Source organism: Adiantum capillus-veneris, chromosome 21 (genome assembly GCF_014529385.1).
Source record: "Adiantum capillus-veneris isolate H3 chromosome 21, ASM1452938v2, whole genome shotgun sequence".
In the NCBI taxonomy this organism is placed as follows: Eukaryota; Viridiplantae; Streptophyta; class Polypodiopsida; order Polypodiales; family Pteridaceae; genus Adiantum; species Adiantum capillus-veneris.
Window position 1 is genome coordinate 58,218,398 of NC_140951.1, and position 15,703 is coordinate 58,234,100.

The window sequence follows — 15,703 nt, forward strand, 5'->3', positions numbered from 1 at the left end:
AAGGTGCTATATGCTAAGCAACCTTATAGTGACATTCTCAAGCATCTTTGCAGTCAGTGGATATCTCAAAAACACCCATCACGTCAAAACATTGGTGAAAAGGAAGGTGCACAATCTCGCACACCTTGGGATGTAAGTTTTCTTTTTCTTTCTTCCTCATGGTTATATAATGAGAAAACAACTGAAATTCTTCTTTTTTTTTTTTGGTTTTGCTGACATTTCTTAAAATGGCAAGGATTTCTTCTGGTGCATCATTCATCACCAAACAAGCTCTTATGGTCACTTACTCTGATCCTATGTATGATCGATGGCTGAAGATCATAGAGAAATTAGAGAGAGAGGATAAGAAACCATCAGCCACAATTTTTAGATATTTGTGTGGTCTAGACAAAGATGAAGTAGAAAAGATTAAGACAAAAATAGAGAGTGGAATGATTGTTTTGTCTAAGGGTGGAAAGGACACACCAAGTGTAATGGACATGACTGATCGTATCAAGCAACTGAAACAAAATCAAATTATTTAAGATGAGTTTCTTGAGAAATTCAATTTGCTCAATGAGGAGAATCCATGTGAAAATTGGGAGAAGCTTTCTACCACATACAACATTAATGATGTTGATCACTCCCATTTCTTGACACTCTGTGATACTTGGATGACATCACAACTACAACGTGGTACAAAGAAGATTGATTTTCCTAAAGAGGCAAGAAAATATATCCAATGGATGATCAACACTGTGAAATACAAATCAAATTCAATTATAGACCTTCCATGGTCTATATATGTTGTCAGTCTTCAAATGGAGGAAAGATCACTTAGAGTGCCATCTAAACAATCCTATCCCTATAAGATTGTGTATCTTGGACAACACATGTAATTTGGAGAGTAATCTACAATGGTCAGCTGAAAGATTCAAAGATCTCATAGATGGAATTATGGCTATTGTAGGTGGGTCAACAAACCCACAATGTGCGATCCTTTCTTTATTGAATAATAAAGACTATGTGCAGTTAGAGTCTGCTTTGCAAAGTATGACAAACATGGTCAAAATACAATTTGTTGGGGCTTTTCACAGTGTGAAGCATGTGGAATTTACTAGTGCTATAGAATTCTTCACCACACTTGTGTTCTTGAGCAAGGGAGATGCCTTTGAGGGACTTATTAGCTCTTCAAATCTAGGGACACAATCCATAATACTAGATGCAGGACATCTTGATCTAGATTTTGGAAGTGAGTCACTTACCAGATGTCGAGTTTCTACAACTCAAGAAGGAGCTGACAATCAAGCAATGCATTCAAAAGTATTGCAAAGTAGATTTAAAGCTTATTGACATGTTCAGTGATGGCTACATAACAGAGTTGGGACTCAAGCAGAAAAGGGAAGTGTTATGCCTTGTGGACAATATTAACGACCAAAGAAAGCTTAAAAACTTGACTTTTGAGCTTTGCAAATCAGCATGATGATGTCAAAAAATGGGCAAAACTTCAAAGTGATCAATTAGACCAGCCCATTGATGACCATGGATTATCGAAAATGGTAGGAGCATTGACAAGTGAGACACCCATATCAACAGTCTTTTTGAACCTTGAAGCACGTACGAGCTAAGCTTCTATACCCACTTGTCATGTAATTAAGTTTTTTATTTTGAAATAAGTTTGATATCTTTTTTAAACATGTAATGATAGTTTCATCATGTACATTGTCAAGTATATTAATCATTGATTTAAGATCTTTGACTTTATTTTTTCTCAAAAGTATCATGCAATGAACCTTTTCTTAATAGTTTAAAAATTGTAGAAAAGATAAATCATTACTTATTACATTAGTAATTTGAAGGAACATATACTAAAAAATATTTCAATGTAAATTGACATACAAAAAATTGATTCTTTACTATGTTGAATTGATACTTCATGACATAAAAAACTTTACCAAAACATATAGTCTACAAAATTTGACATTTTTTAACCAAAATTTGTTAAACATTTTTTTATTGCAAACTCAAAAATGATAAAAGATATTAAAAGACAATTTCTTTCACATTATTTGTGGCATGATGATCATCTTGTAATACAAAATTTTCTCATTCCAAAGGATAAAATCTTTGAGATTTAAGTGGTATTCTCTTTGAGGTAAGAGCTTCCAACACACAAGGAGCTGTTTATGGGCTTTTTGTGCATACACATCTTCAAAAGGGTATGACTATTCTCCATTATGGCAGTGATAAGTATCTCCATGATACTTGGAAGAAGTTGTGCAAGATATTTCCAAGGGCACCTAGATACTCACTTCTGGAGAATCCAAATGTCAATTGTGTGGACGATGAGATATATATTGTTGGTGATGTAGAGTATGGAAATTTGGCAGGATATATATATAGTACTCATGGTCTAAGTATGAGTCCATATGTATGTTATACTTTTGATCCCAATTTTCCACCTTGGCATAAAGACATTACAACACAAATTAGCTTGGATAAATGTGGCTATGTTTGTGTTGAAACCCTATGCCACATAGAAAGTGGTGAAGAGCTTCTTGGCAGAATACGAATTTACATGACATCACTTAAATCTCATGATAAAGTCCCTTATATGAACATTACTGATAATCTATTTGGAATTGACTCAATACTGAGTATGTATCATGATAAACGCCGTGAGTTTTGATGGCATTACCATGTTATGAAATGAATACTTTATTTCATACAAGAATCTATTCCTAAAGTGATATCCATAGAATTTCACAAGATTTTTGGAGCTTGCATGGTAATGCTCTATTTCAAAGTTCATGTATCATGTTAAACATAATCCATACAAGAATTTGTATCTCATTGTACATATTTTATTAGAGCATAAACTTATGCATTAGAAATTTATGCAATAGTTCATTTTGACTGCATTTTTTATCTTGTACCATTAAGAATATTCCAATAGTGGATTTTGGATGTACCAAAACCCATCTAGAACTTGTTTAGAATAGCTAAACGTTTTCCATCCACACCTTGCTTAAAGTGTCTTGTTGGTGGATTGAAAATTTCCTTGATCCTCTCAAGAACTTTTTTAGATTGGAAAAATAGCGGACCTCGGATGCACCCATATTTACACAATGTTCTTTGAATGGAAAAGTACTAGTTTATCGAGTGCACCAACCACCCTTCCACAACTTGTTTGGAATGTTTGGTTTAAGATTCTACCACCATCTAAGACTTGTTTAGAATGGCCAAATGGTAATTCTAAGTTCCAGGTATTTGTCTTTTGGTTACTTAGAAGTGCCATGTTATGGGTATAAAGTTTACCTCCCATTATAATAGCTATTTAGAATGGCCAACTGGTGGATATAGGATGCACAAAAGCTTTTAGAGTAGATTGTTTGGAATGGATTTCTCCACTAGTATAGTTACATTTCTTTGCCCTATCTTTATACCACAACGAGTGAAATCTTCATAGGTTCTACACACACAAACAATTTCATTGTCGTACCATGTGCACTTTTTTTCGAGATCCAAAGTCCCTCCTAAAAATGAAGGAAGTGGTGGACCTTGTGGCTACCTATGGTGAAATGGAGCATAGCTTGAACAAGTGTTGGAGTTAACGGCTCTCTATGTTTCAATAGAGAATACATTGGACAATTGGTGGACATTATGGTCCTCTATGCTTTAAGGGAGCATAGTTTAGACATGTGGTGGAACTTATGGATCTTTGTCCTTCAATAGAGCAGAGATTGGACACGTGGTGAACCTTGTATCTTTCTATGCTTGAATGGGATAGTTCCTTGGACAAGTGGGGGATCTTATGGCTCTATACCGTTCAATAAAGCATAGACTAGACAAATGATGAACTTGTGTTTTTCTATGCTTGAATCAATCTTAGCTTGGACAAGTGGTGGGTCTTGTGGCTCTCTATGCTTGAATGGAGCATAGGTTGGACAAGTGGTGGACCTCATGGCTCTCTATGCTTGAATAGAGAATAGAATGGGACCTTATGGTCCTCTTGAATGAAAGATAGCTTGGACAAGTGGTGAACCTTATGGCTCTCTATGTTTCAATAGGTATATATTATACAAGTGGTGGATCTTATGGTCCTCTATAGCTCAATAGATCTTGGCTTGGACAAGTGGAATGGAAAGGTAGTGAATCTAGGATGCATTTTTTCTCTTACACCACCATGTTTAGAATGGTCTTGTGATGGATCTTGGATGCACGAAACCTTAATTAATTTGTTTCAAAAGTGCAAGTACTAAATACAAGATGCACTTTTCCTTCTCACACCTTGCTCAAAGTGGCTTGGTGGTGTATTAAGATTTCCCTTACTCTTCAACAATAACTTGAACATCAAATCTCCAAGTGATGCATCTAAGAAACAATATGTATTCTATAACAATTTAGAATGGACAAGTGGTAGATCTAAAATGTAGTAAAGCTTCTATATGTTGTTTAAAATAGTCACTTATTGTGGATCAAGGATGTAATAAGTGGTGAAAAATGTTTGTGGTGGACTGAGAATGCACTCAATCTGACAAAATCCATTAAGGCTGGCCAAGTGGTGGACCTTGGATCGATGGACAGCTCAACAACTATGATTGAATCTTCGATTGAGGTAGTATCTACTCTTCCATGATTTGTAGATTGGCCAAGTCATGGATCTAAGATGAGTGCTAGTCTTCCGCAACTTGTTTTGATTCAATATATAGGATACACACCACCATTCAAAACTTCATTAGAGAAAACTTTGATTTTATTTCAGATGCATCCTTCATTGCACAAACTATATATAATGATAAGACGATGGATTTAGGATGTAAGATCTAAATGGCCAAGTGGTGGATCTAGGATCTACTCATCCCACAAACATTGTGTAAAATTACAAGTGTTATGATGGCCAAGTGTTGAATGCACCTAACTTTAAGACACGGTTAGAATGGCCACGTGGTGGATCTAAGGAGGATCTAGGAGACACCAACAATTGGATCTACAATTCAAGCCTTTGATATAATGTCCAAGTGGTGGATCTTTGATGCACCTACTTCCCAATTATTAGTCTTAATGACCAAGTGGTTGATCTAGGATCTACTCATCCCACAAACATTGTGTAAAATTACAAGTGTTATGATGGCCATGTGCTGAATGCATGTAACTTTAAGACGTGGCTAGAATGGCCAAGTGGTGGATTCAAGAGACACTACCAATTGGATCCACAATTCAAGCCTTTGTTATAATGGCCAACTGGTGGATCTAGGATCTACTCATCCCACAAACATTGTATAAAATGACAAGTGATATGAAGGACAATTGTTGATTGCACCTAACTTCAAGACATGGTTAGAATGACCAAGTGGTGGATGTTTGATGCTGCTACTTGCTTAATTATTAGTCTAAATGGCCAAGTGGTGGATCGAGGATCTACTCATCTCAAAAACATTGTGTAAAATCACAAGTGTTATGATGGCCAAGTGTTCAATGCACCTAACTTTTAGACATGGTTAGAATGGCCAACTGGTGGATCTAGGAGACACCAACAATTGGAATCAGAATTCAATCCTTTGTTATAATGGCCAAGTGTTCAATGCACCTAACTTTTAGACATGGTTAGAATGGCCAACTGGTGGATCTAGGAGACACCAACAATTGGAATCATAATTCAATCCTTTGTTATAATGGCCAAGTGGTGGATCTTTGATGCACCTACTTTCCATTTCTTAGTCTAAACTGCTAAGTGCTAGATCTAGGATCTACTCATGCCACAAACATTGTGTAAAATTACAAGTGTTATGATGACCAAGTGCTGAATGTACCTAACTTTAAGACATGGTTAGAATGGGGAAGTGGTGGATCTAGGAGACACCAACAAGGATCTACATTTCAAGCCTTTATTATAATGGCCAAGCAGTGGATCTTTGATGCATCTAATTCCCAATTCTTAGTCTAAATGACCAACTGGTGGATCTAAGACCTACTCATCCCACAAACATTGTGTAAAACTACAAGTGTTATGATGGCCAAGTGTTGACTGAACCTAGCATTAGGACATGGCTAGAATGGCCAAGTGGTGGATCTAGGAGACACCAACAATTGGATCTAAAATTCAAGCCTTTGTTATAATGGCCAAGTGGTGGATCTTTGATGCATCTACTTCCCAATTCTTAGTCCAAATGACCAAGTGGTGGATATAGGATCTACTCATCGGAAAAACATTGTGTAAAATTACAAGGGTTATGATGGCCAACTACTGAATGCACCTAACTTTAAGACATGGCTAGAATGGCCAAGTGGTGAACCTAGGAGACACCAACATTTGGATCCACAATTAAAGCCTTCGTTATAATGGCCAAGTGGTAGATCTCTGATGTATCTAATTCCAACTCTTATTCTAAATGACTAAGTGGTGGATCCAGGATCTACTCATCCCACAAACATTGTGTAAAATTACAAGTGTTATGATGGTCAAGTGCTGAGTGCACCTAACTTTAATACATGGCTAGAATGGCCTAGTGGTGGATTTAGGAGACACCAACAATTGGATCCACAATGCAAGCCTTTGTTATAATGGCCAAGTGGCGGATCTTTGATGTATCTAATTGCCAATTCTTATTCTACATGACCAAGTGGTAGATTTAGGATCTACTCATCCCACAAACATTGTGTAAAATTACAAGTGTTATGACGGCCAAGTGCCGATTCCACCTAACTTTAATAAGCCTTTGTTATAATGGCCCAGTGGTGGATCTTTGATGCACCTAATTCCCAGTTCTTAGTCTAAATGACCAAGTGGTGGATCTAGGATCTACTCATCCCACAAACATTGTGTAGAATTACATGTGGTATGATGGTCAAGTGCTTTTAATTGCACCTAACTTTAAGACATGGCTAGAATGGTCAAATGGTGGATCTAGGAAACACCAACAATTGGATCCACAATTCAAGCCTTCGTTCTTGGACAAGTGGTGAACCTTATGGCTCTCTATGTTTCAATACGGCATATATTATACAAGTGGTGGATGTTATGGTACTCTATAACTCAATAGACCTTGGATTGGACAAGTCGAATGGAAAGGTAGTGAGTCTAGGATGCATTTTTTCTCTTATACCACCATGTTTAGAATGGTCTTGTGATGGATCTTGGATGCACCAAATCGTCCTTAATTTGTTTCAAAAGGGCAAGTACTAAATACAAGATGCACTTTTCCTTCTGAGACCTTGCTCAAAGTGGCTTGGTGGTGGATTAAGATTTCCCTTACTCTTCAACAATAACTTGAACATCAAATCTCCAAGTGATGTATCTAAGAAACAATATTTGTTCTATAACTTTTTAGAATGGACAAGTGGTAGATCGAAAATACAACAAAGCTTCTATAAGTTGTTTAAAATAGTCACTTATTGTGGATCAAGGATGTGATAAGTGGTGAAAAAGGTTTGTGGTGGATTTAGAATACACTCACTCTGAAAGAATCCATTAAGGTTTGCCAAGTGGTGGACCTTGGATGGATGGATAGTTCAAAAATTATGATTGAACCTTTGATTGAGGTAGTATCTACTCTTCCATGATTTCTAGATTGGCTAAGTGGTGGATGTAACATGAGTACTAGTCTTCCACAACTTGTTTTGATTCAATATATAGAATGCACACCACCATTCAAAACTTCATTAGAATGACTTTTATTTTATTTTAGGATGCATATTTCATTGCACAAACTATATATAATGATAAGATGGTGGATTTAGGATGTATTTTCCTTTTCGTACTATGTTTAGAATGTCTATGATCTACTAAGGTTATAGTCTTAGTCCTTTTCAAGTATGCAAGTAACAAAATTAAAATACTTAGATTTTGGATAGATTTAAACTCTAAGTTTTTTTTTTCTTGCCTAATAGACATGGAGCAGTAATGTTTGAGAAAAAATGATGATTATGTGGATGTCAATAATCATGTCAAAATATCTTGTTTGTGAATATGTCATCCTCTAGGAGGCTATTGTGTGATCTTTCATTGTTTTTTGCTTAGATCCAGGGATTGAGGGTGGGATAGATAAGGAATGCTTCAATCCAGGAGCAAATAAGGAGAGCCTTCCACATGTATCCACAAAGGTCTCACTCGAAGAATTGTAACCAATTATTGATATTCAAATTCAAATACTTGAGGCCTCTTTGCTGCATCTTTCATGAAGGAAGCCATGGGTGAAAACTTTCAATCTATAAAAGATGTACAAGAGAGTGTTGTTGATGCAGCTACTTTGTTTTAATCTAATCCCAACAAATGCATGTTGATAGTAATATTGGACTTGAATGGTCTACTATTGAAACGAAGTCAACAACCATCATCTATTCATGAATCTATTCGATATGATTGAGGAAGGCATATTGTGTTACGACTAGGGTGCATCCACTTTTTAAAGACCATATTGAAGAGATTCAATGTTGGGATTTGGTCAACATCTAGAGAAGCTAATGTTTACCAGATGTTGAGAACACTTCAAAGCACTATAAAGGAGATATTTCCATTTTTTGTAGTTTGGTCTCAATAATCTTGCTATGTTCTCGAAGGCGTGCAATTTTTTAGACCAAACAATCCTCAAGTTCCAACTATGTTTAAGCCATTGGCAAAAATATCTGCATGCTTTGAATGTGATCCACACAGAATACTTCTTGTTGATGACTCTCCATAAAAATTTTGTGTTTCACCTACAAATAATTGCATATTTCCTTCAAAGTTTAATGAAGAAAATACAGTTGATAAAGTTCTCATCGAAGAGTTGCTCCCATACTTGTTGCAACTTGATGAGAGCAAAGACTTGCGTGAGTTTATTGACTCTAATCGTTATGGACACGCCCCAATTTCCAATGAAAATGAATACAAAGGTCTCATGGACTATTGGAAAGATCAAAACTCAAGATGTTCGCAAAATGAGATAACCACAAATAAGCTACCAATGTTGAGAAGCTAGGAGACCTTTTTGGCAAGCAGAAGTAGTCAACTAATCCAAGCAGGGAAAAGGAGATTAGAAGGAACAAAATAGTAGAAACAATGGCAAAAGAAAAAACCAATATTGATATGATGAAGGGAGCACAATTAATATCCTTAGCAAGGAAGCTAGGTTGTGCCACACCATCATTGAAGGCTGTAACAGCTAAGGCTTTTGTGAAGAATCTACTAAATGAGCACAATCTTCTCAAACACTAAAGTACTACTCACTATAAATCATGTTGAATTTTCAATAAATACTTTTGCAAATGATATTTGTATTTTGATTCAAAACACTCACTTCATTTGGTTTCTTGCAGATTTTATCCAGATTATTCTTTGAAGGAGTATTTCATAGAGAATTTGGACCATTTCATTCAAATGAAAGAAGAAACCTGTAAGAAGAGCCAGGGGCTACTTTGCAAAATTATGTGTCTTTGCGATCTAAAAATAATTCACACAAAGAATATTCTCTCTGTTTGAGTTTTTCTTGATATTGAACCATTGGTTTTAAGACCATTTGTATCAATTGACTTGGAGAGCTTTACTTATGTATTGACAAATTCCCTACTTTTATAGTCACATGGTTTTTTAGTATTGTGATACCAATTTAAGATTCTTTTGGATGACTATAGTGATCAAATGTTCAATGTTAAAACCATCAATTTTGTTTTAAGGTTTAAAAATGAATAGTAGCTAAATATTTCGTGTGTCTTTTTAGAGCCAAAAGAAAGAAATATGTTGTTTTTAGATTGAGATAATTCATTTGAAAGAGAAAATTCTTCTATTCAACCTTTTATGGGGCCTCATCGAAGCCATCAACCACACCTACTCAGTTACTACTTACCTTGAAGCAACAACGGAGGGTTCTTATCTTAGATATAGAGGGTTTACTACTTCATTCACTTGAAATGCGACACAGTGATACTGCTCCATCATGGGACGAGCACATGCAAATTGTGCTTGACAAAGATGAAGTTTATCATGTGGTGCGCCGTGATACATAAGCTTTCTTGGATTTTTGTTTTGATTATTTTGAACCTTGGATATAGAGTTTCTATAACCTAGCCAAAGCTCAACATATACTTGAGATGTGCTTTCCTATGCATTGTTCAAAGTTCAAGATGTTTATGAGCAATAAGCATTGTAAAAATCCAAATATCATGATTGGATATAAGAGAGTTTATCATAAGAATTTGACTTTGGTTTGGGGATGTTTGAGATCTACATGCTAGAAACACATTACTTTTTAATGATACTCATATAGAGTGATGTGGAATATGCCAGGAACTTATCTCATATTTCCAAAATTTTGGAGACACACACCTAAACAACTTCAATGCTTCTTAGAAGGCACAATAGTTCCATGGTTAGTGGGATGGTTGTGTGCAAGAAACAAGAGGAGTTATACTTCTAATACAATTGTGAGAACAAGGTAGAGGATCTTGAGAGAACTTATGTCATGAATGTCTACTTGTCAAGAAGACAGTGTTGAGAGTCACATGTCGAAGTTGTTTAGCAAGAATGTAGTGACAGAGATATCAATTGTACACAAAACCACATATCAATTAGAAGTAGTTCATTGTAAATTGTTATTTAAGGTGAATATAAATTGTACATTTAGATTCATCCAACCATTTATGACATTATTTTTTTCTACTTGAAGTGTACCCTATTGTAAGGGGACTTCTGTTCAATCTAATGTGTTTCGCATGGAGTGCACCTTAACATTTGGAAGACTCTTTATTAATGGAGTGCATCCTTCTTATAGGTGCTCTTTTTCTTGTTGCTTTGAGTAGAGAATTATCTATATTGTGCTCATACACTATAATATTTAGGCCTTGTTGTAACTTGAATGTTTCCACAAAGTTCACGAGTTGTTTATTAGTGGAGTGAATTTTAATTTTAAGGATACAAGTTTTTCTTTGTATTTTTAGTTTAGAATGTGATCACTATTTTTGTTTACAATGTATAAATGTATTTAGTCAAGATAACTCTTTTTGCTTCAAGACACAAGTATAACATGAACACCGTCCATTTTTTTTCAAAACATGAGTACGACTTCTTATGCTGGGTCAATGGGTGGTAAATATTATTTTGTACTTAATATAAGTTGTAGAACAGAAGACCTCTTTTTGTATACTCATTCAATAAAAAAAAAAATTATTGAACAATGTTGTTGTCATATTAGCATGGAGATTCATACAAGAATATGCCATGTTGTTGTGATATTTGGGAATTATATGCATGTATTCATGCACAAATTAAAATATTCTTATCTAAATCAATCAGTTTGGAAAGATATGCACCATAACCCATTCATTTAGAACATAATGTCAAAATCACAACTCTTTATCATAAAATCTATTATTGACATTATTTTAACTCTTCTTGCTTAAGACTTGTGTTTTCCAAGTATATTTAATGATAAGAATAGTGTAATAAACACAAGAGATTTATATTTATTATAGTTGCAAATAGTTTGAAATTTTCTTTATAGCAACTGCTTTTTTCTTGTAAATACACATAAAATAGAATTGACACAAGTAGCATGAAATTTATTGAATAGTTTAGAATGGCCAAGTGGTGGATTTAAAAACCCCTTTGTTATAAAATGTATCAAATTAGGATGACTTACAATAAGTGTAGTTGAATATCTAAATGTCTTATCCTCATGAACATGTTCGAAAGAATACATCTATGTGCATAAAGTTGCATATCACATGGTATTCTAGAATGTAATATATATGATCTTGACACTTCTTGATGTAGCTGAAGAAATATTTAGAAAAGCAAAGTGAAAGCGATATCTTAAATAAAATTTAATTTTTTTGTTTGTTAATGGTCAAATTGGCTATATTCATAAAAATTGAAAGTGATCATTAGTCTTGGGAATGGGGTTTTTCTCATTGGAAACCTTATTTATTTCAATAGAGAACAACTTAGAAATATATATAGGTACTCGTTTTAACATATCATTTTGAGTGTAGCTTAGTGTTAGCAGCAAGCTAACACAGATACTAGGGATACCATTTTTCGGAGTTCTCATTGTAAAAACAATTATTATTTTAATAAATCAGGAATATTGTAACTCCTAATTTTTGGACAAACCTTGTAGTTGATGAGCCGGGGCTACAAGCTTCCAGATTGTATCAACGTGTCATTACCCATCTTTGGTAGAACTCCCAGATTATTAGTTTTGACCAGCAAAAACCTTGGCTGAGGTATAAAAGCCATTGTTTGTAAGTTATTAAAAAGTTTTGGATAATAAAATACACAGTGTGAGCAAACGGTGCTCACTCCTCTCCTTCTTGCGCTTCCTACTTCCTCCCCAGTTGTCACATTGAAGCAGTTGCGTTTGCTGTATTGCAACGCAGGTAAGAGCTCTACGCATTGATGTAAGCACATCACAGTAATTCATAGCTTTTGGCGTCACTGACCCACGGCCTAATTTCATCATAACCAAGAATTTATACTTTCAAATAAAAATTTAAGAATCGGCGGGGTATTGGGGCATCATTGCTAAGCATTTAGATGCATTCTCGATCGAAAATGACTAGGTCAAAACTCTACTATTGTTAATAATCACGATTTTGGCACTTGACCTAAAGTTGGATTTGAGACCTAAGCATGTGTGCTTAGGTCTTTTAAACATGTCCTAGAAGTTTTGCTATGTTTAGATGTCGTTTGATGTTGCAACAGATGTGATTTGTTTACTGATGAGCGATTGGCGTTTAGGATTTCTGTCACTTGATCAGACTAGCATGAGTTAGATGTGAGTTGTTAGTTGTTTTTTGAGAGATTGACACCTCTTGTAGCCTCTATGCACTAGTCGAGTCAGCTTCATCCCATGGGTTGACAATTTAATCATGGTTCTCGCTAATACTGCAATAAGATAGGATAGTGAGGTTAGGCACGTGTTGCACATTTGGCGTCGCTACCGGGAATCGAAGAGACCTAAACTAAGAAAAAACATGAGCATCTTGTGAAGTTATTCTTTAACTTTCTCTAGGATCGCTTAGAGTTCAAAACTTTCTTTTAGAAACCGCATAGCCCAAGATTGTCGTCTTTTACTGTGTAGAGGTAGCTTGGAAGTAATTATACTTGTCGAGTGCCTTTGGGATTGTAGTATTGTAGAAATAGATTAGGATTTTGAGGATGATTGATAGACAAGACAAGTCTTAAGATCAATGCTCAAAAAACCATAAAGACAAAAAAACGAGTGTTTGTGGACACTTTTCACAACCCCATTGCATGAGAATCTAAGAGTAGGGTAAGTACGATCCGAGGTGGATTTCAGAACATTGCTCTCTCTAAAAGAATCATTGTGAGTTGTTATTGGAAGTTGCAAAATTTCAGGTCTACGGCTAGAAATAGCACGAAAAGACTCCAAACCACTCAATCTGACTGGAGAGTAAGCTAAAAATTTGTCTGAACCAATGGGTAATCTCAAGGACACTTCGAGGTTAAAATTTCAAGAGTTGGCCAAAACTCAAATTATTTACTTTTTCTTGACATTTTAGGCCAAATTAAGTTTTGACTTGATTCATAGGCTTACAACAGATCATAAAGAGACTGTCCTTGAAAAAAAGTGCAAAAATTGGTTCATTTCAAGCATGAAGTAAATAATCCCGATTATTAACTCTCAACTCAGATTTGTTCATACCATTGACTCATTGCATGTGTACAAACAACTTTTGTAAAGGCACAAAAAATTTGGATTATCAAACTGGCAAAAAATTGGGTAAAAACTAAAGTTTTTACTGACTTTCTGAATCTTGAGTGCAAATTGCGAAAAAATTTGTCTAAACTTGTTGAAATTTGATTCATAGGCTTATATTGATGTGATAAACATGTGCACATGCTCAGTTGACAAGAAGATGCAAAAAGTTGCCAACATTGAATAATCGTGATTATTTACATCTTCCCCATTTTTCATCTTTTTTGACCAAGTTGACACACCACTAGTTTTACCATGTTGTAATAAGCTCACAAAATTTGTTAAGATTTGGATCATTGGATTGAAAATTGTGACCACATTTGCAAAGTTAGTCTGCGGGGACAGAAAATTGATGACCATTTGACCAAAACTTGTCCAAACTTGATGAAACTTGGTTAGGAACCTTAAATTGAGGTGCTTAACAGATCTGTGTCAAAGTTGGGACAAAAATTTACAAAAATATAGCTAGAGTAAATAATCGCAATTATTTACATATGCTTCAAAAATTGACAAATTTGTAACTTTGAGTACACCACAAGGTCAAGCATATCAAGTGGACCAAGATTTCACGGCCTAGTAGGACTAACGGGGGAATCTCGGGAAAAATGGTTCGAGAAGTTCGGGTATAGAATGGCACAACAGTGATAGCTTGGATAATGAAGAAAAAGAGCACGACAGGATCAAATGAAGAGAAAAGTTGTGGCAGCACACCAAGAAGAGCTTGTGCAAAAGCAAGCCCAATTTGAAAGAGAGAAACACTCATACCAATGCAGCCCCGCCAAGCACAAGGAAAGGACCCGAAAAAGTGGGTGCCTAGTGGGCTTAAGGGACCAAGAACCAAGCATCACACCAGGAAGCAGACTAAAGAACCCACGGAAGTACTCGAACGGATGTATCAAGAGGAAGAAGCTTTAAAGATGAAAGAAGCCCAAGAAGTGGCGAGAAAAGTGAAAGAGGTAGTAGAACATCAAGAGAAACCAAAGGAAGCCACTACACAAGGAGAAGAACAACATACTCAAGCTGATGTGTCTCCCCTCATCTCTTCTCCTATCTTTGAACACGCAGATCACCCAATGCCAATCCCACCACCATCACTGACAGTTAGAACCACAAAAATTGAGCCAAAAGAAGCACAACTTGAACAGAAAAAAGAAGTTGAATCTACATAAGAATCTGAACAACAAGAAGCAGCAGAAACAACACAACAAGTAGTTATCTCTACTCAAGAGAAGCAAATAGAGAAAGAGCCAGATACAGAAAAGGCAGCCAATCCTGCAGCAAATGAGGACTCCGCAAAATTTGAGCACACAAGAGAGCAAGAGGCCGAGGAAACACCCTCTACCTCAACATAACAATATAAGGCTGAGATACCACCATCTACCTCAACGGAGAAAGATCAGCAGCCATAAGGGCAACAACAGCAACCAACAGCCATGACGCAACCAGAGGTAAAGGAATCTGCAGAAACATCACGACAACTAACACAAAGCAAAGACTAGAAATCAAATGATGAAGTCATCCTGCAAGTTAACGAATATGCTAAGAAAATGCAGGAGATGACAGAAAGACTTCTCTCAGTAGCACTTGGCCGTAGCACACGTACCAAAGAGTTAGAGATGGTGAGTGACGCACTCTAAGGGGAGCTGGACGATAGACTCGATGTCATCACTGATCTACACAGGAAAGTGAAAGAGTTAAGAGCGAAGGCTGAACAACATCAGCTCGCAAGGGATAAGCAATAGAAAAAAATGGAGGAACTAGATGAGTTGCTCACAGAACTGTAAGATGCATGCAAACCAAAGAATGATCAGTTTGACGGAAGTTCCAAATGAACTTCTAACTACAACCCTATCAGCTCAAAAAATCCAGGTACAATTAGATGTGGCCAATCCTTCCCTACTATACTCAGAATAGAGAATCAATGATCAGGCGATATTCTTGTGGCAAATACGAGAAAATCCAGCCGTTGCCTAGATTAAGGGAATAGACGAGGTCTACAAGGTGTTAGAAACGAAAAATAAAGACCT